We start from the raw sequence: 20,339 nt of genomic DNA on the forward strand, positions 1-20,339 counted from the left end.
TTCAAACCTACGTGGGCTATACATGGTGCAGCACTCAGGAAATAGTGCATGCTGGTTACCAGCTTCGGGCACCAGGCTGGGTACTTCCGGTTTCAACTGAAGTATGATTGCAGTATGTGGCCACCAGAGGGAGCGCCCCAGCATTTAACCAGCTGGCCCAGCAAATGTGCCACGCAATGAATCCTTCCACCTTTCCCCATGTTACTCCAACTTGTAACTCCTTCTCCGTACTCTGTCTTGCCTCCTGCGAACTCCTCCTCTAAGGCTGCAGATCACCACATCCTCTGGCCTGCAGAGCCCACATTTGTAACTGAGCAGTTTCTCTGTGCTGTCATTAGCTTCTCAAGTAGGTCTTAGAACATGCTTACTTTTAAGCACGGAATGTTGAGCAAAACAACCCAGTCACATCAGGAAACACACTACATGATTCCATTTATGGAATAGTCAAAAACGGGCAGAAGAAAGTTATAGCTCACCAAAACACACAATTGGATGGTCAATCTGCAAAGCCAAGCAAAACCACAAACAAGAAGTCAGCGGGCTAGGTTGGGGGAGGTGCAGTGGATGATAGCTGGGAAACAGAAGATGCTGGCGCTGTCCTGACATAGGTAGGTAGCTGGGGAGTCAGGGTCACAAGACATTCTGCAGTGAGACACCGGTGTGTCATCCACCAGCTGATCCCCAGCTCCTTGTTCCTAGCTTCGTCCTCCAGTAAACAGAGTAACCAGAGTTCACGCGGCATGAGGATACATTGCTCTGTCTTGACTCAGATTCTGCCTAAGCCAACAAACACGACATGATGTTGAAATAATGCCATCTAGTACAAAGTAATTGCTAGCTTCACACGACCCAACGGAGCACTGTGATCTTTTTTGTTGTAGTTGTTCTTTATTTGGCGGGGGGAGGGGGTACAGATTCTGATTCTGTCGCCCAGGCTAACCTTCAACACCACAATCCTCCCGCCTCAGCCTCCTGAGTACAGAGATTACCGTCATGCACCCCTCTGTCTGTTGTCATACTCTTCATCTGCATAAAATAAAATAATTGAATTGTGTGTGTGTGTGCGTGTGTGTGATAGCACCAAGGTCTTACTTGCTGCTGCAAGAGAATGCCTGTCCAGGTTCATGTGGACGTCTGGGGAATTGAATCCAGGCCAACTGGTTTTACAAACAAGCACCTTCACCTGTGGAGCCATCTCCTCAGCCCCAAAGACACGAAGGTTTTGCTACAAATGGTCGAAGCAGTAGCAACTACTACTCTAGCCACCTACTTACAAGGCTCCAAACTGAAAGATTGAAGAGGAAGCTTAAAACATAACACAAGGGCTGGAGAGATGGCTTAGCGGTTAAGCACTTGCCTGTGAAGCCTAAGGACCCCGGTTCGAGGCTCGGTTCCCCAGGTCCCACGTTAGCCAGATGCACAAGGGGGCGCACGCGTCTGGAGTTCGTTTGCAGAGGCTGGAAGCCCTGGCGCGGCCATTCTCTCTCTCTCCCTCTCTCTGTCCTTCTCTCTGTGTCTGTCGCTCTCAAATAAATAAATAAAAATTTAAAAAAAAAAATTAAAAAAAAAACATAACAAAGCACTGGATGTAGTGATAAATATCTGTAATCTTGGCACTGGGGAGGTGGAGGCAGGAGGGTGAGGAATTGAAGGATATCTTTGGCAATACTGTGAATTTGAGGACAGTCCAGGCCATATGAGATTGTGTTTCAAAAAAACAAAAAGATAATTTTCAGGCATGGTAGTGCATATCTTTATTCCCAGCACTGGGGAGGCAGTGAGTAGGAGGATCACTGTGAGTTTGAGGCCAGCCTGAGACTACACAATAAATTCCAGGTCAGCCTGAGCTAGATGGAGACCCTACCTTGAAAAATAAAATAATAATGGGCTGGAGAGATGGCTTAGCATTTAAGCGCTTGCCTGTGAAGCCTAAGGACCCTGGTTAGAGGCTCAGTTCCCCTGGTCACACGTTAGCCAGATGCACAAGGGGCCGCACGCGTCTGGAGTTCGTTTGCAGAGGCTGGAAGCCCTGGCGCGCCCATTCTCTCTCCTCTATCTGTCTTTCTCTTTGTGTCTGTTGCTTTCAAATAAATAAACAAATGAATAAAAATAAAAAATATATTAAAAAATAAAATAATAATAATAATAATAAACACAACAAAGAGATCAAGATTTTCTGTCTCCATAATGCTCATACTCTTACATAAATGCATATTACAGACACACACACACACATGCACACACGCTCAATGAGTAGATCCCCACAGAGCTATATCCTGGAGGCTCTCCCTGTACCTCCAGAGCCTGCCAAGTCCTATAGAAGGAAGTCATAGAGAAATTTTGACCTTGACCTTCTTGCTAACAGTCATAATACTACTGCATGATTGCACACATGTGAATGACACTGCCCACATGGATCTGCTGCCCCCACCCAGTTTCTTTTTTTTATAATTTTTTTAGTTTATTTATTTGAGAGTGACAGATACAGAGAGAAAGACAGATAGAGGGAGAGAGAGAATGGGTGTGCCAGGGCTTCCAGCCTCTGCAAACGAACTCCAGACGCGTGCGCCCCCTTGCGCATCTGGCTAACATGGGTCCTGGGAAATCAAACCTGGGTCCTGCAGTCAAACACCTTAACCACTAAGCCATCCCTCCAACATTTTTTTTTGCCATTCTCATGTAAGTATGGGAGGGAGAGCTCAACAGAGAAGCTGGTTTTAAAGTCCCTTCAGTCCCCTGGGTCCTGGGTTCCATTCCCAGAACTGAGTTGGGAGAAATATATATGTCTATATAATAAATACTTATATATACATATATATCTTCCACCTTAAAGTGTATTAGGACATTTCTCTGAAATATATACATTTTTTTGGTTTATCAAGGTAGGGTCTCACTCTGGCCCAGGCTGACCTGGAATTCACTGTGTAGTCTCAGGGTGGCCTTGAACTCACAGCGATCCTCCTACCTCTGCCTCCAAAGTGCTGGGATTAAAGGCATGTGCCCGGCTCTCTGAGATAAATTTTGCTAGGCGAATCAGAATGTCCATTATAGGAAATCATGTTATGCAGAAGGACTTAAACTATCAGACTGTAGCCTCAGAGACAAAAGAAGCTCAATGAACTCCAAGCACACACACACATGAAACTCAAAAAGAAAAAGAAACCAAGCTCAACCCAATCCTATCACAAACTGCACACACTAGTGAAAAAAGAAGGCTCCTTAAAAGCAGTGAGAGGAAAAAAGATACACAGAAGAGACATAGCACTGGGGTCTATGTTTATCCAGGGAGGATCCTTAATGCCATCTTGAATGGTGGCACCCATATCAGTGCAAGCTGTTCACTTCATTTTGCTGCCTTGCATGAATGCCCTGCCATCTCAAATTCATTTGAGCTAGTAGAATCTTACTTTAAAAAGGCGCAGTTGGAGCTGGAGAGATGGCTTAGCAGTTAAGCACCTGCCTGTAAAGCCTAAGGACCCCGGTTCGAGGCTCGATTCCCCAGGACCCACGTTAGCCAGATGCACAAGGGGGCGCACACATCTGGAGTTCGTTTGCAGTGACTGGAAGCCCTGACCCTGGATGGAAGCCCTGGCATGTCCATTCTCTTTCTCTCTGCGTCTTTCTCTCTGTCTGTCCCTCTCAAATAAATAAATAAATAAATAAATAAATATTTTCTTTAAAAAAAAGGCACAGTTGGGCTGAGGAGATGTCTCAATGGTTAAAGGTGTCTTCTTGCAAAGCCTGTTGGCCATGTTCAATTCTCCAGTTCCCCAATACTCACATAAAACCAGATACACAAAGTGACAAGTGCATCTGAGGTTTGTTTTCAGTGGCAAGATGCCTTGGTATGCCAATATACTTCTCTCTCTCTCTCTCTCTCCTTGCAAATAAATAAATAATTTTAAGTCACTGTCAGGTTAGAGAGACTGCTCTCAGTGGTTAAGTACACTTCCTGTATAAGCATGAAGGCCTCAGCAGGCCTGAGACTACCCAAGTTCAAATCTGCAGACCCCACACAAAATAGATGGGCATGGCCATGCATGCCTGTAACCCCAGTCCCATAGAGTAGAGACCCTAGACTTGAGGAAGCTCTGCGAGCTGCAGAAGCAGTACAAATAGTCTCTGGATCAAAAACAAGAGTACGCAAAAGAGCAAAGGAGCGGAACACCCAGTGTTCCCCTCTAGCCACTGCAAGTGAATGATGCCTGTCACAGATGAGTGTGTGGGGTGCAGCAAGGGAATATATATGATCACATACCAGAAACACACACACACACACACACAAAAAAAAACTTTTTTAAAGTCCTCAAAAGGTGGAAGAATGGGAAAAACTGCCCCAGTTGAGAAGGTGATGTATCAGAGCTCTGGGGTACCTGGTCAAACTTGAGGTGCAGTCACTGGTGTTGAGAAAAAGAGGAAATGACTGTTGAGTGGAAGAGTGGGAAGTAAAGCCAGCAATTCACAAAAGCAGGGTGCCTAACCATTGGTTGGACCGCATCTAAGTTTGACATCAAAGTGTTCAACGAGGGGAAAGTGCCTTTAAAACCTCTGAAGCTGGGCTGGAGAGATGGCTTAACGGTTAAGCGCTTGCCTGTGAAGCCTAAGGACCCCGGTTCGAGGCTCGGTTCCCCAGGTCCCGCGTTACCAGATGCACAAGGGGGCGCACGCGTCTGGAGTTCGTTTGCAGTGGCTGGAAGCCCTGGCGCGCCCATTCTCTCTCTCTCCCTTTATTTATCTTTCTCTCTGTGTCTGTCGCTCTCAAAAAAAAAAAAAAAAAAAAAAAAAACAAACTCTGAAGCTCCAAGAGGGGTGTCATGAAGGGCTATGGTCAAGCCCTTTGAGCCGTACTGAGGAATGATGCAGCAACAACCGTTGCAAGTGTAACAGACTGAAACCCATGCGGTGGACACCTCCAGCTGGGGTTGGTCACGGGTTGGCTAATGTGACAAGGGCATACAGAAGCTTGTTTTGCTGATTCCCAGGGGCCTGATCCAGGCCTGGCCTGGGGGCTGCTGACTCATCTCTCCTGGTGGCCATCAAGAGTCTGTACTTGTGCTGGCCCAGCAGTTCTCCCAGGGCTTTATGGCCTGGACCTGTTTACTCATTTCTTAGGTCTTTAAACCCACTTTGAGTTTATTTGCTTAAATGCAAAACATACTTTACCTTCTCCAGGGTAAGCCTGGGAGGTGTTGGTTGGTGTCAAAGGACTTTGTGGTTAGTATATAGGAGGTCTGACCACAGTGAGCTATTTTTCTTCCCAGCTTAGTCATACCTTTCACCAACCCTGCTTCCTCCCAAAGCATGCAAAGTGACTGAAACTTCAGCCACCACCTCAGCCACAGCAGCCTCATTCTCTTTCCTGTGGCTAGATGAGGACATGGGAGGGACACATCAAAGCTGTGTTTGATGCCTCTCTGCATGTAACTGACAAAATTGCTAGTCATCAGTGTCTGCTTAATATATTTCAATCTGTGAGTAGGGGCGTCACAGGGAAGCATAAAGTGAATTTCTGTGGGTAGGAAATTGCCAGAAAATGTTGGGCAGAAGGCCAAGATGAGAGTCCCAAGAGGAGTAACATAAAGTGTGATTGCTCTCCAGCACTGTCTTTGGTACTCTTATGATTGAATTGTGTCCACCTCCAAGTTTCTATGTTGAAATACCAACCCTCAGTACTTAAGACAGTGACCTTATTTGAAAACGGGCTCCTTACAGAAGTAATCAATTTGAAGTAAGGTCACTAGGGTAGGCCTCTAATCAAACATGATCAGTGTCCCTGTAAGAGGAAATTTGGACACAGACAACTACAGGAGGCCAAGTCAAGGAGAGAGGACGAGAAGGGACTCTTCCTTATAGCCCTCAGGAGGAAACAACCCTGCCCACAACTTGATGTCAGATTTCCAGCCTCTAGCACTGTGAGGGAAGTTGTTACCTGAGCTACTCAGTATGTGATATGTTGATACAGCAGCCCAGGAAAATGGATACAGCTGGGTTTTGTGTGGCTTTGCTCACGGGAGTAGTGGCAGGTTAACTCAAGTGTCTTTGATAAGCTCCTAAAATTTAGGAGAAACATGGCTTCCAATGCCCATTCAGTGTAAGCAGAGAGCATCCGGGTCCTAAGGTGACTGTGTCCTACCAGGCTGCTTTGGTAGAAGACCTTGGGGACTGACCTTAGTGTTGCTCCCTGCTCACAATCAATGAGGTAACCTCTCTTTTGCCTTAGCTTACTTATCTGTAAAAGAACAGGGAAACAATTCTTAATTCATAAAGCATCAAAAGTCTTACAATTCACTATGTGTGATGTGTTTAGAAGAGTGTCTGGAACACCGTGAGCACAATGTCAACTGCAGTTGTTATCAGCAGTATTTTCTCAGTATATTATTTTTTTTTTTTGAGACAGGGTCTCACTTGGAACTCACTCTATAGCCCTGGTTGGCCTTGAGCTCACAGTGGTCATCCTACCTCAGCCTCCAAAGTGCTGTAATTAAAGATGTCTTCCACTACACTCAGCTTATCATCAAGTCTGTCAGTAGCTTTTTTTTTTTTCCCCTTTGGGGGTATGTGTATAATATGCGGCATATGGTGTAGGTATACACAGTGTATGTACATGGGTGTGCACAAAGCATTTGTAGCCTCTGAACTATTCAGCCCCAGCTTTTAATTTTTGTTTTTACATATGTTGTTGTCATTGAAAGGTGTCTGTGAGAAAACTCTGAACTGTTGCCTCTTGGCACCAGTTACACAGAGTTCTCATTCCCCCATCCCCCACTTGGGTGAGGGTAGAGAACACTGAGGCAATTGTATCACCAGAGGCCACATGAAGTTGTCCTGATCTCCTTTCCAGCACACAGGCTGGGGTTTAAAATGGGACAGGCAGACACGTGGGCCTGGGGCTGTGGGAAGTGTGCCATGCTGCATACTCCCCAGCCTACCCAGTCCTGTGTAAGGCACACTGCGGTAGAAAAGGAAAGAAAGTGCAGGTGGGCGGGGGAGGGCCGAGGAGGAAAAAGGAAGTGACCATGCCTGGGCTCCGGTGTGCTAGATGTAACATTTTGAGACAAGCCAGATTTAGTTCTCTCATGATTCTTTGATTTTTCTTTTGCTCTCGTTCTCTGAGCTCTAAGGCCTTCCCTTATTTTGGTCCTGTGGCTCTCAGCTCCTCGGCGGGTGGTCACCAAGGAACTCCTGTTGCTGTCACCAGACTGTGGACAGAGGGAGGAAAGCTGCTAAATAGCCTACTGGGCACAACATGGCACCACCATAATGAATCGCCCAGCCCCAGCAGAGGATAGTGGCACATGCCTGTAATCTCAGCACTCAGACATCTGAGACTGCTTGGTGGGGGGGCACTACAACTATAGTTATCTGGCGAAATGGATATACTATACACACCAAACTGCCTTCTAAATACTTATGTTTGTGCCTATTAATATGCCCATATTAATGCTGCTCTCATGTATGGTTAGAGAAGCTTCTCTTTTCAGATGGTACTGACCACTGGGAAGACTCAAAACTCACCAAAGTTCTGAGAATGCATGACAGTGGACTGTTCAGAACTGAATCATTTCTATCACACCTTCCATATCTCAGGGACCATTTCAGAAGAGGTGGCATAAATAAAGTAAGAGCCAAAGGAAAGGGAGGAGTTCTTACAATACTGTCTTCCAAACATAAAGTGGTCTTAATGACCTCACAGTGGCTGATCTGCAAAACAGGAGAAAAAATAATGACATCGAAATAGAAGAGAGGCTAGTTGGAAAGAAGAGGGATTCTGTGGAGGGGAGATTCAGGAGGGGGAAAGAGAGGGTGGTATGAGAGAAGTATGATCATGGTATTTTGTCTATATGTATGGAAAGTGTCAATAAAACCTTTTTAAAAAGTCTGAGACAGGAGAATCAATGCAATTTGAGACTATTCTGAGCTATTTAGGGAGTACCAGGCCAGCCTGGACTATAGTGTGAGATCCTGTCTCAAAAAAAATAAATAAATAAAACAAAAGAATCATCCAAACCCAAATATAAACCATTATCAATTTCTGAGACTTTGTTCTAGACACCAGAAATCTAAGGAATAATTGCTAAGTTAAAACCACACTGAGGTATCAAATAGGAAATTGGAATTAATACTGTATTATGAAAATGCTTTTAAGGCTTTTCATAGGACAGTAATGCAACACTTGGTTTGAGACAACATCTCATTATAGATCCTTGGATGCCCTGGCACTCACCATGTAGCCTACACTAGTCTCAAACACTCAACCCTCCTGCCTCAGTTTCCTAAGTACTGGGATTATAAGTATGTACCACAATAACAGGCATACCACTTATTTTCTAATTTAACTTCTGGTGGTTTGAATGTGTGAAATGTTCCCATATCTTCCAGTATTTCTGATTTAGCTTCCTACTATATCCCTTTGGAAGATGGACCCTTATTGGAGAAGGTATGTCACTAGGGCTGAGCTTGGGATTTTATACTACAGCCACACTCGCTCAGTCTTGCTGCTCCCTCCCAGCTGATGTGACAAGAGGTAACTCCCTGCTATCATTTCTTGCCATGCTTTTCCCACCATGATGAAACTTCTCTAAACTTTAAGCTGTAAATAAACCATTTCCTTCTAGCAGCTGCTTCTGGTCAGGTGTTTTGTCCCAGCAAAGAGAGGTAACTGCTACAAGTACTGCTTAAGGAGCTATGCGCTACATACTATAGTCACAGCACTGAAAATGTACACATGGTGTCTGCCCTCACACAGTTCAGACTGGAAAAATAACCAAGGCATCCTAGTTGTTCTACATCTCTGTCACAACTATCCGTGTGGCCTTAGATAAGTCACTTGACTTCATCAGACAGCTATTTCTCAGATGTAAAATATAAAATTTGTTTTTGAAGCTCACCTAAATTCTACTCATTTAATTAATGCCAGATAATTGTTTCCTCTCTAGAGCATTTCCATTCATATAATACTATGACCATATATTACAAAAAATACTAGCTAATTAACATGTCCATTAATCAATACTTATTAAATTTCCATAAGACCCACCAGATGGGACACAGCATAAGAATAATGATGCATCCTAATCTCCTAACACTAGATAGAGAAATGTGAGGTATCAAATGTTCTAAATTTACTTTTATAGCCTAGACGAACCCTTACAGTCCAAGCTGGCCTCAAACTCATGGCAAGTTTTCTGAGTGTTTGCATGACAGGTGTGAGTCACCATATCCAGCTACCCAATTTTATTTCTTAAAGTATTATTTACAAAAAAAAAATGGAATGAGCCGGGCATGGTGGTGCACGCCTTTAATCCCAGCACTCAGGAGGCAGAGGTAGGATGACTGCTGTGAGTTCGAGGCCACCCTGAGATTACATAGTGAATTCCAGGTCAGCCTGGGCTAGAGTGAAACCTTACCTCAAAAGAAACAAAAAAAAAATGGAATGAGTTATTGCTTCAAGCTGGAAATAAACCATTTCTTTCCATCAGCTATGATGGAATATAAAATCACACAGAATGAAAGCAGCTAGATGTACAAATATTAGATGATTCCAACCATGTGAAGTTCAAGAATGCAAAAACCTGTGCTGACAAGAACCAGAATCCTTGTTGGCTCTCTCTAGCAAGTGGGACAATATGGAATTCTCATAGGGTCTGGTAGTATATTAGAAATTCTCTCTCATTGCTGGGATAAAATACCAGACCAGAAGCAGCTTATGGAAGGAGTAGGTTCATTTCAGCTTACAGTATCAGGTAAGTTCATCAAGGCTGAGAAAGCATGTCAGGAGCAGAAAGCCAGTGTCAAGTCATCACATCATCAGGGAGGAAGTAGAGAGAAAGAATAGAAAGCAAGGCCAGACTGTAACACCTCAAGACCCACCACCAATGACATACTTCCACCAGCAAGGCTCCACCCCATTAGCTGGGAATTAAGTATTCAAACACTTGAGTCTATGAGGGAAATTTTACATTCAAACCACCACAAGTAGTGTTTGCCGTGTAGGTTTGTCAAAACCAATGGAAGGAAACACCTTGCATTTTACTCTGTGCATATTACCTGCCAATAAAAAAAAAGGCATCTGGGGAACTGACTCAATGAATGAAGCGCTTGCATGCAAGCATGAGTATCTAAGTGCAAATCCCCAGAACCCACATAAAGATGGAGGTTATGTTGCTAGCATCTGTTAACCCAGCACACCTAGGACAAGAAGGGAGGTGAAAAAAAGGAGAATATACAGAAGCTCATGGGGCAGCTAACCTGGCATTTGCAACTGTGAAATCGAGAAAGCCTGACTTAAACAAGGTGAAAGATGTATACTGACACCCATAGTTGTGCACTGACCTCCTCATATGTGCTGTGACATGTACACAGCACACTTACACATATGGACACACACAAAAATAAAGGAAAAAGAGGTAAGTGATATACACAAACACTTTGTGGACTACTGTTTAGCTAAGTTCTTTATGGATATTTACCTTGGGAAATGGATTCAGGGAACCAAGAATAGAAGGAAACAAAATGGTCTTTGTATTACCCTGAAACATTTACCATGTGCAGATATTAATGTTTCAAGAAAAAAGTCATTAAAATATATATCATGATCTATAAAAGAACCCCTGCACAGGACAAAGAATCCCTCTGACTGAGGCTGAAAACATGGTAAAGCAAGACTCAATACAAGGCTTTCCTACATCCAACACACCCATGGGCAGTGGAGGGAAGGGGCAGGAGTGAAGTATTACAGACTGAGTTAGGATACAGTTAGGAGAATAAAACATCTGTCTTCTATTCAGTCATATGTCAAACTGCTACCAAAAATACATTTTTACAGAAAGGAAACAGGGCAGAAGATGTAGCTCATGGTAGAACACTTGCCTACTGTACACATGCACCACAGAAAAGGAGGAGAATAGAAAACCATTCAATTCATGCTATCATGACATCTTAAAATACTTCAAGAAGAATTTCCAAAAAGAAAGACCCTCGTTCCATAAACATAAATGATGTAATGCTGGAAATGGGTTGCCATTAAATACTGCAACAGGATAAAAGCATGTCTTATCCTACCAAGTCTGGAGCAGGAATTCTGGTTCTGAGGAGCTGAGTGCTGGGTATACAAGTCTTCCAGAAGACTTGTACCTTCTCAAACCTCAGCTGGGGCAGAGGGACCTGTTGCCAAGCACACTCAGGCCACAGCAGGTTCTGGCTCGTAGTGTGGGGGAGGATGAGAAAGAGAGAACACTCAAGGCCAAAGGCTCAGCTCTTTAAACTCCAATGTAGAAGTGTGCCCTCCTTCACTGCAACCATACTGTATTCATGCTAGTTGCTAGGTGTGGGCCCAACTCCAAGGGCCAGCAGGAGTGTGATGTCCAGGAGTGGATGTCTCAGATTCATCTCACCATATCAACAATAGTCTCTTTCCATCATCTGATAGCCAGGCACATAGCAAGCTCTAAATGTCCCCAAAATGCCTACTCTATGTTTTGTTATAGCCAGGATCTAATCAAGGGCCATAAGTTAAACTGGGTCTTTCGGTCTCTTGTCACGTGATGAAGAATGCCTTCACCACTTTGTTCTAATGTGCTTTCATGATACTGACTAATGAAGAGGCAAAGCCAGATTTTTCCAGGGGGGAGGCAAGTCTATTGAGGTGACAAGAGTCATGTAGGCCTGCTCTGGATTCAAGAAACAAGGCTGAGAAGAAATTGGCCTGTGAAGTGGACAGCTACTGTCACCCTAGCCTTGGGCCATAGTGTGTCTCACTAAAGGACAACCTTTCCCTGGAGGACCTTCCTAGCCTTTCCAGGAGGTCAGGTGGTGAAGGAGAGACTTATAGAGCATGAAATGATATTAAGATAATGGGGATAGGAGCACCTCATAGTCTCAGGCCAGGGGACAAAAGTATTTTCAAGTCCTTCTAGTTCCCAGAAAACCACTCCCTGAACTTGCAGCAACACTACTGCCACCACTTCACGTCTCTCAGGAGAATCCCAACATGCACATCCTTCTCCATCTATCTGGTCCTCCCCAAAGCTGAGGAAGCAGGACCAGCAACTGCTCTGAAGCATGGAATGATGTGGTCAATCACCTTCCATCCTAAGTATCAAGACCAGACCTTCAAATATGAGTCCTGTCTTACAACTTAAAGCTTACAGAGCCAATAGACTACCCACAGAATGGGAGAAAAGTTTTGCCAGCAACTGACAGAGGCCCAATTTCTAGAACCTACAAAGAACTCAAAAACCTAAACAATAAAATATCAAACAACCCATCCACAAAGTGTGGCAGAAAACTGAACAGGGAATTCTCAGAGGAAGAAATACAAAGTGGCAAACACACATAAGAAAATGTTCAACATCTCTAACCATTAGGAAAATGCAAATTAAAACAACTATGAGATTCCACCTAACCCCAGTAAGGATATCAGACACTAAAAAATCTAATGACAACAAATGCTGGAGAAGATGTGAAGAAATAGGAACCCTCATTCACTGTTTGTGGGAATGTAAGATGGACAACCATTATAGAAAGCAATATGAAGGCTCCTAAAAAGGTTGACTATAGAGTTACCAACAGACCCAGTTATTCCCTTACTGGGCATGTACCCTAAAAGCTCCATGCCTCAGTTCAAAGATATTTGTTCAACCATGTTTATAACTGCTCAATTCATGATAGCTAAGAGATGGAATCAACCCAGATGTCCGTCATTAGATGAATGGATAACCAAGACATGGCATATCTACACGATGAAATTCTACACAGCAGTAAGGAAAAATGACACAATGAAATTTGAAGAAAAATGGTTGAACCTGGAACAGATCATTGACAGTGTACTCACCCAATCGCAGAAAGACAATCATTGCATGGACTCTCTCACCTGTGACTTCTAACTTGGATCAGCCCAGGATGCTGACATACTTGGTAGGCATCTCAAGGACTGGACAATAGGGAGGGTGGGGCTGGAGAGGAGGTAAGGGGGGGACATAAAACTGGACCCAAATGGAAATGGTACCATAAAAGTCTATATCCTGGAAGACAGACTAAAAGATTGAACTCTCATCAAGGCCTTAGAGGGAACACCTGACTCAAAGGGCCCTGGAGTGGGTAAGATGAAGCCTAACCTTAACTTTCTCCTGTTTCTCTTTTTCTTTCTTCTTTCTCTTTGATATTACCTTTCTTTTTCTTCCTTCTTTTCCCTTGGCACTGCTCTTTAACTCCAACTACCAGGATGCAATTGACCTCCACAATGAGCTGTTGATCAGAGACACCGACAAGGTTTCCCAAAAGAAGATAGACTTCTGACATAGCACTTCATTACCCACCAAAGATTAATGCTAAGACCCTACTGCCGAAGACACCATATGCTGTTGGTACAGAACATGGAGAGACCTGGCTGGAGTCTGGGAGAGAGCCAGACCCCAGAGAGTTAACTTGCCTAGTGCCAGAAGGGGCTACATGAGCTACTGGGGGAAAATGGCCAACAACTGTCCAAGCAACTCAAAGTCTAAGCTACTGAGAACCAAGCAATCTGATGTGATGCTCACCCAAGTGCAATAGTGGCATAAAGCCATGGTGAGTAACCAACTGCTTTTGTATTGGCTAACAAATTTGCTCCGTGAAAAGGAACTCATAGCTGGTACTGGGAAACAAGTCAGAATCATATCCAAATAATGAGTTCACTCTCCAATATGAAGCTCCCATCAATGTTGGGCTGCAAGAGGACCTACACCTATTAAATTCTCTCTAAACCAACAAAGGTTATCCCATTTAACCAGTCACTCTCTGTTGGAGAATCTGCTTCTCTTTTTCAGATGGATGCAGAACATGAGGAGAGAATAAGCCCACCACACTTCACCAGGGCCCCAGCTGAAACCATAGAGTAATTGGGGAAATGAGCAAGACAGCTGCTTTCCTGGTGAACCTGATATCAGCACTAGGGTGAAGGAGATAGAGACTGAAGACACTCAACAACTACCAAACCAGAGATCCAGAGACATAGAATTTCCCAAGAGCCCATCACTGAAGTAGACCTAAAACGAACCCAACAAGGCTCAGGGGGTAGAAAGATTGCTACAGCCACAAGTTGAGACATTACTCACAGAGACATTGCCTCTTTCCCATAACTAATGTCTACCTACATAATGCACAACCTACAATCCCCATGGGGATAACCAGCATCCCCAACAAGGAGGGGTCCCTTCGGGGGGGCAGGGATATATATGAATTTTTAAAAACTCTTTCCAAACTCACATACAAAGACAAACATAGATCGTTCATTAAATATACTGTGACACAGCTCCATCAGGCAAGCTCCTAGAGGAGGGATCACAATAATAGCTGAAAGGGGTAGGCATCACTATAACAGCTGATGGCTTGTAATTTAGCTTAACTCATGGACCACTTATGTGGTGAGCATATCTGAGGAAGCAAGTGGACTTCTCTATACCTTGTGATGTATTACATTTTACAGCAATAGTTGTCTTTATTGACTGGCCATTTGGGGCAATGGTGTCATGGGTGATTGGGAGTTAGGCTCTAAATGTTTGTAGGAGACATCACAAGTCAGTGGGTTAGACTTCATGCAGTCAAGGTCTGATTGCTAAAGTGTATAGACTTTTATCTTTAAATTTGGCTTTTTATTCTACATAAGCCATTGAGGGGTTATGATAATATTTTTATTATGAAAGCCAAACATATAATATAAATAGTATAGATAATAAACATGAAACTGGCAGCTAGAATGCCACTTTTGAATAGGATAATGCAGAGAGATTGAAAAATTGTTAGGAAACTGCAAATTGCCACGAATGTCCCATTGAATATGATTCTTGTGAGGGACAAGAGCTGTATAAAAATCTTTAATCCTCTTAGAGAATATTCACATGGCTATGAACAAAACAATGGTAGAAATATGGATGGTAGTCTGTTCTCGAAAATTTCTAGACTTAAATGAAGACTACTGGAAACTGAAATAAAAATGATCCATGCTAATTAATGGCACAAATTTTGCCTGAATTGTATTCATGCCCTAACGTTTTTGAAAGTCAGAACTTGTAAGCAGGGTATGAATTAGAGTGGCTGATGGGATCAATTTGTGAGCAAAGTGTTGAAGCACAATATATCTTCTTTTAAATGTTTTTGGTATGTTTGAGAAAAAAAAACATTAAGACAGAAGTTTTAATCAATGTGGAAACATAATTTAATAATTTGGAAAAATTTCTTCAGCTTCTATATATTGGAAGCTGTAGACGATTATTTTCATAAAAGAACAGAGGCATAGTCAAGGACAATATCAAAGGAGAGTGAGTATTCAGTCATCAAAATAGAAGAGGGTGAATTCATAACTCTTCCACTCTGAGCTGAACCATGGATCATCTTTTTCTGCCAGCATTCCTGGTTATCAGGCTTTTGGACTTGGACTCTGATTGATAGCATTTTCCAAGTATGTCACACACTGAGTTACAACACAGCTTTCCAAGATTATACAGACCATAGATGGCAGAAATTCTAAGCTCCCATAATCATGTGAGCCAACTTCTTATAATACAATTCTAAACAAACATATAAGTGGACGGGTAGATAGCTATAGGGGAAGGGTGGATAGATGGGTAGATGGAGAAATTATATATATATATGTAATGTTTTGTTAGTTCAACTACTTTTATTCAACCAAAAAAATTTTCACATACATGGTATCTAACTGCACATTCAATAAACTTTCCTAACAACAACCCCCCCCAAAAAAAAAAACGAAACAACAACAACAAAACCTTAAAAGCTTACATGCATCACTACCCTGAGGGACCAGTCAGATTGCAGGTTCAGCAAGCAGGCACACTGGTCTTCTATGAGCTGTGCAGACATTGTCATCATCCTAACCCCACCACATTTAGGATAGCATAAGACAGCATCTCACTCTGTCCTTCAGACATTTCCAATGAGGGCTGTGGTTCCCACCCTTGTAAAAGAGCAAATGGCCTCTTCACTGCAGGCTCTACTTCAGGTTGAGATTTACTGTGTACAGTGTGCACTCCAGCTCTAGCTGGGAACAAGCATCCCAGTGAGTTTTGGACCACTCTCAGCTAGCACTTGTTTCTCTTTCCCCAACACTCACATTTTGGCCAGGCTATCCCCCCATGACAAAAGGCATACAAACATCCCATTCCACTTCTGACATAAAATATGTGTGGGAAATCTCATCATAAAAAGGCCTTCATGTTGATGAAAGGAAATCAAATTTCTGACCAAGGGCTCTATGCTGTACAAATTATAGGAAAATAAATTCTAGAAATGTTACAACTGTAAAATCACTTAAAAACTCTCCAAGAGTTGGGAGTATCTGTCAGTGGTAGAGTGCTTACCTAGTACATAAAAGGCTCTGGACTCTATCCCTAGCTGAAAGGGAGGGAGGGAGGGAGGGAGAGAGGGAGGGAGGAGGGAGGGAGGGAGACAGACAGACTATAATCTAATTCAGTGATTTGAAACCAGAAACAGTGGAGTCCTCACAGGGCAGAACTGAAAGGAGGGGCTTATATGTGGAGGTTCAAGACACTGTTAAACCTCCTACAATGCATAGAACAGCCCAAATGAGCATACCAAAGTAGAAAAACCCTAAATGCCATTGGTACTTTCCAACTGAGCAAACTAAGGCTTTAAGACATAAAGTGACTTCTCCAAGGTTACACAACAAGAAAGCCAGAAGGGCATCCAGGTCTCTATTGGCCCTTCCTCTATCACCTGCCTTTCTCAGTGTAGGGCAGGCTGGGAGAGAAAAGACAGTGGGACATGAGGAGCCTTTTTTGTGTGTTTTCCTGTTATTGAAGATTGAGTCCAGAGCTTCACACATGTTAAACACATGATCTACCCGCTTAGCTCTACCATCAGCCAATCTTGATGCTTGCAGACAACCTGAACCAAGGGAAGGAAACTTCAATGAATAAATCTCTGAACTACAGCACCAAGAAATCAGGATATCTCAAAGTCTGAAAGAAATGCTTTCTTTAATTGTCAATTCAAATATAGCTGTTTCCCCAAAGTGGCTGGTGGGTGGAATTGTTCATGGTGTGAGTTCTAGTACAGTTTCCCCACGCCTCCGCTTCCAGAGGGTCTAGATTTTCAGAAAAAAAAAGTGCCTCTATTCTCCCCCTAAGGGTGCCCACACACATGTCCTGGCCACAAAACAGGAGAAAGGAATGTACACAATGCCAAAAGAGGCCACTAACACCCCACACCCCCCACTATCCAGAACTGAGGTGTCACCTGACCCCTCCATCTGCTGCTGAGTCATCAAGTCCCTTCCTTCATCAAACGAATCATTCAGCAAAGGAATTACAAAGAACATTGAGACTTCCGAGGGTTTGGAGTTAGTTATCTCCACCCCAACTCCTACTAAAGACCATTTTATTCTTAGATATGTAGTCAGCCATTTCTTACGCTGGACTTTCATCTTTGCAAGCTGCATCTTATTTTATTTTATTATTGGATACTGTGTTTTTTTTTTTAATCTTCTGAAAACAAATGGATGAAAAAAATACACTCAAATGTTGGAACCTGAGCATGTCAGGATGGGCCAGTGGTCTAAGGGACCAGATCAAATGTTGGAACCTGACAAAATAATGCAAATAACTTAGGATTGCTCATTTTGCTCTGATACCACTAACCAAGAAGTTGTCATTCCCCAGCAAGCTGGCTTGGAATGAAATTAGGCTCACTTTGAGAGCCAGCCCCTGTAAGAAGAATTAACAAAGATGTAATTATTTAACCAGTACAAGAGGGTGGGGAAAAGGTTTCTGGCTATCTTTTAAAAGCTACTTGTTCTAGCTTTCACCTTAGAATGCATGTGCAAAGATCAGTTCAGATTTTTTCCATCCCAATCCCGCCCCTGGCAACCCCGGTCCTGAGCAAAAGACTTCTGTAATTTTTTTTGGGGGGGGGGGTTGGCCCCTGATCGCCTTCTCAAGGTAGCCACTCCCCGCCTGGTGCATGCAGCAGCAGCAACGCCGACAGCGGCTGGAGCAGGCAAGAAGAGGAGGCAGCTGTAGGCAGCAAGCGTCACAGCATCCAAAGGCCCCACTTTCGGTTTTCGAGTGGGGGACCCTACCCGCCTCGGGCTGCAGGCCATGGGGCAGGCACTTGACCTGCAGCGTCTAAGCAGCCCGGGCCGCTTGAAAGGGCAAATGGTCTCCTCGCCCCTTACCTGCAGTACTGCATCGTCCAGCGCGGCCGCCCACCTGGACAGCATCCTAGAGCATCCTTTCTTCAGCGCGTTGCCCGCGAGCGCCGTGACGTCACCTGAAGGCGGGCTCTACGCTGCCACGTGACGCGCTGGGAGCCTGGCTGGGAGCGAGGTGGGAAGGTGGGAGGCGGCGCCTGAAAAGACCCTAGACATACCAGAAGGTGAGGCGCCAGGGACAGCAACCCTCGCGCTGATCTCCCTTCACAGTGATTCCGTAGATGGGTGCAGCTTGCTTGGCCTTGCACGAAGAATTATGGGATGCAAGGCACACAGAAGGAGCAATCAAAATTATTACACGCTCCAAGCGTGTAATAGGATTTCAAACGAGGTAGCAATAAGGAGATTATAATGAAAAGAAATACAAGCTGCTATTTTGCTTTATCAAATGCAATAGAGAAATATATTTTGCAAAAATGCAAATGACACCTAAAATACAGTGTACACGAACATACTTTTTGTAGAGGTTCAGTGTTTCAAGCCGTTTGTCAAATATCATATCGAGGCAATTCGTTAGGGAATATTGTACTGATTGTGCAGATGAAAATGCTTTGAGTATTTTCAATAGCTTCATTACAATAGAAGTCTTATTTGCCAAAGGGGAAAAAATGGACACAGCACAGTTATATTACTTACTTTAATATGTGTTTATTTAAAATGAAGGTCTATTGCATGAGACTGTCTCTGCACCTGTTTTTATTTTCTGAAAGCTTTTAGTAAGGCAGTTAATCTCTCAAGGATGAGTTAATTCAAAATAATGCATTTCACATTGTCTAATATGCATGACATTCTGTAAAAGTAAGTCATTCTACTACTACCGAAAGTATATACACTATCAACGTTTGTCATTCACAACTAAACCAGACCTCCCTAGACAGCCTTAGAAAATTTCAAGATTATTTCATAAATTAGAAATAGAATATTGGGAACTTAAAGCAATTTGAGTATAAACTTTTTTATTTTGCCAAATCACATAAACAGTTCTGAAATGTAAACAGACAAAAGCAGAATGTGCTTTTGTTTCCTGGTTTTATCTGGATCGATTAACTTTCACTTAAGTTTAAATCACAATTTTAACATTCACTTTGCTCACTCCACCCCCAAAGACAGGTGAAATAGATTGTTTTGCAAGAAGGCTAGAGTGAAATTTTCTTGTCACTCCAAGCACCTTTCATGTCCTTCTATATTTAACACTGACCCTTTTAACACCATTCCTTCCACATTAACCAAATTTCTGTTGAGAATGTCAAAGTCCTATTTGGGGTCATTGCCTCTCACAGCAATGTTATTTTCAAAACTATCTTTTTTTCAATCGACAGTGGTAGTGTTCTAGGTCACTTGTTTCTCTGAGTAGTAAACAACTTACCTTTTGCTGTTGTATTCCTGAGATACAATGTTCAATTGCTACCGTGATCTCCAGCTCTTTTGGGTTGAGGGTCTGAAGCAGACGGAAACTGACAAATTCTGTTTTCCTGCCAAGAGTCGATTTCACCCCGAGCTGCACAGTGGGCCCCCGGAGGCAGTCTGGGAGGTCACGTGCTCAGCCCAGTCATTGAGCTGAGCCCTGCCCTCCAGGTCACCTCTTGCCTCCAAAGTACCGCCTTCTCAATGTGGTTTGCCACCTACTCTCCCTGCAAGTGTGTGGAGAGCACCATTCCTCTTGGACGTGGACTCTCAGAGGCTGGGCTACTACTCCACGCACTTTCCTCAAATCAATGGGAGTTGGAGAGGGTGAACGAAGTATAACTCCCAACGGGAAGGTATCATCTTCCGAGTCCAGGGACAGGTTTTCATTTGTTTCATTTTGTTTTCTTGGGAAGGAGGTGTTGTGGGGATTTTTTTGTTTTGTTTTACTTTGGTTTTTGTTTTACTTTTTTTGTTAACCAAAAGGTTAGTTTCAAGTCTTTTTCCAGGTGACTGCTCAGTTGAAAACACACACACACACACACACACACACACACACACACGCACTCACGCACGCACGCACGCACACATTACCATCTAAAACTGGGCCATGTGATTTTCAATAGAATAAAATACCTATTCCAGTACCCATGAGTAGTAAATTGTCAATTTGGCAAAGACTGGGAAAATTAAAAAAAAAAAAAAAAAA

The 20,339-nt window shown here is 43.3% G+C and overlaps 1 protein-coding gene across 2 annotated transcripts in view; it reads right to left on the reverse strand.

Annotated features, from left to right (window-relative positions):
* The window catches only part of Clcn4 (chloride voltage-gated channel 4), an 82,854-nt gene extending 63,120 nt beyond the window's left edge, over positions 1–19,734 (reverse strand). For both annotated transcript variants that reach the window (XM_004663694.3, XM_045140029.1), the window contains exons 1-2: positions 19,593–19,734; positions 18,191–18,374 (exon numbers count right to left, since the gene is read on the reverse strand). The gene's annotated coding sequence lies outside the window, so the exon portion shown is untranslated. The remainder of the gene's footprint in view (positions 1–18,190; positions 18,375–19,592) is intronic.
* Positions 19,735–20,339: the final 605 nt, after the last annotated feature.

The sequence above is a fragment of the Jaculus jaculus genome, chromosome X (assembly GCF_020740685.1).
Source record: "Jaculus jaculus isolate mJacJac1 chromosome X, mJacJac1.mat.Y.cur, whole genome shotgun sequence".
In the NCBI taxonomy this organism is placed as follows: Eukaryota; Metazoa; Chordata; class Mammalia; order Rodentia; family Dipodidae; genus Jaculus; species Jaculus jaculus.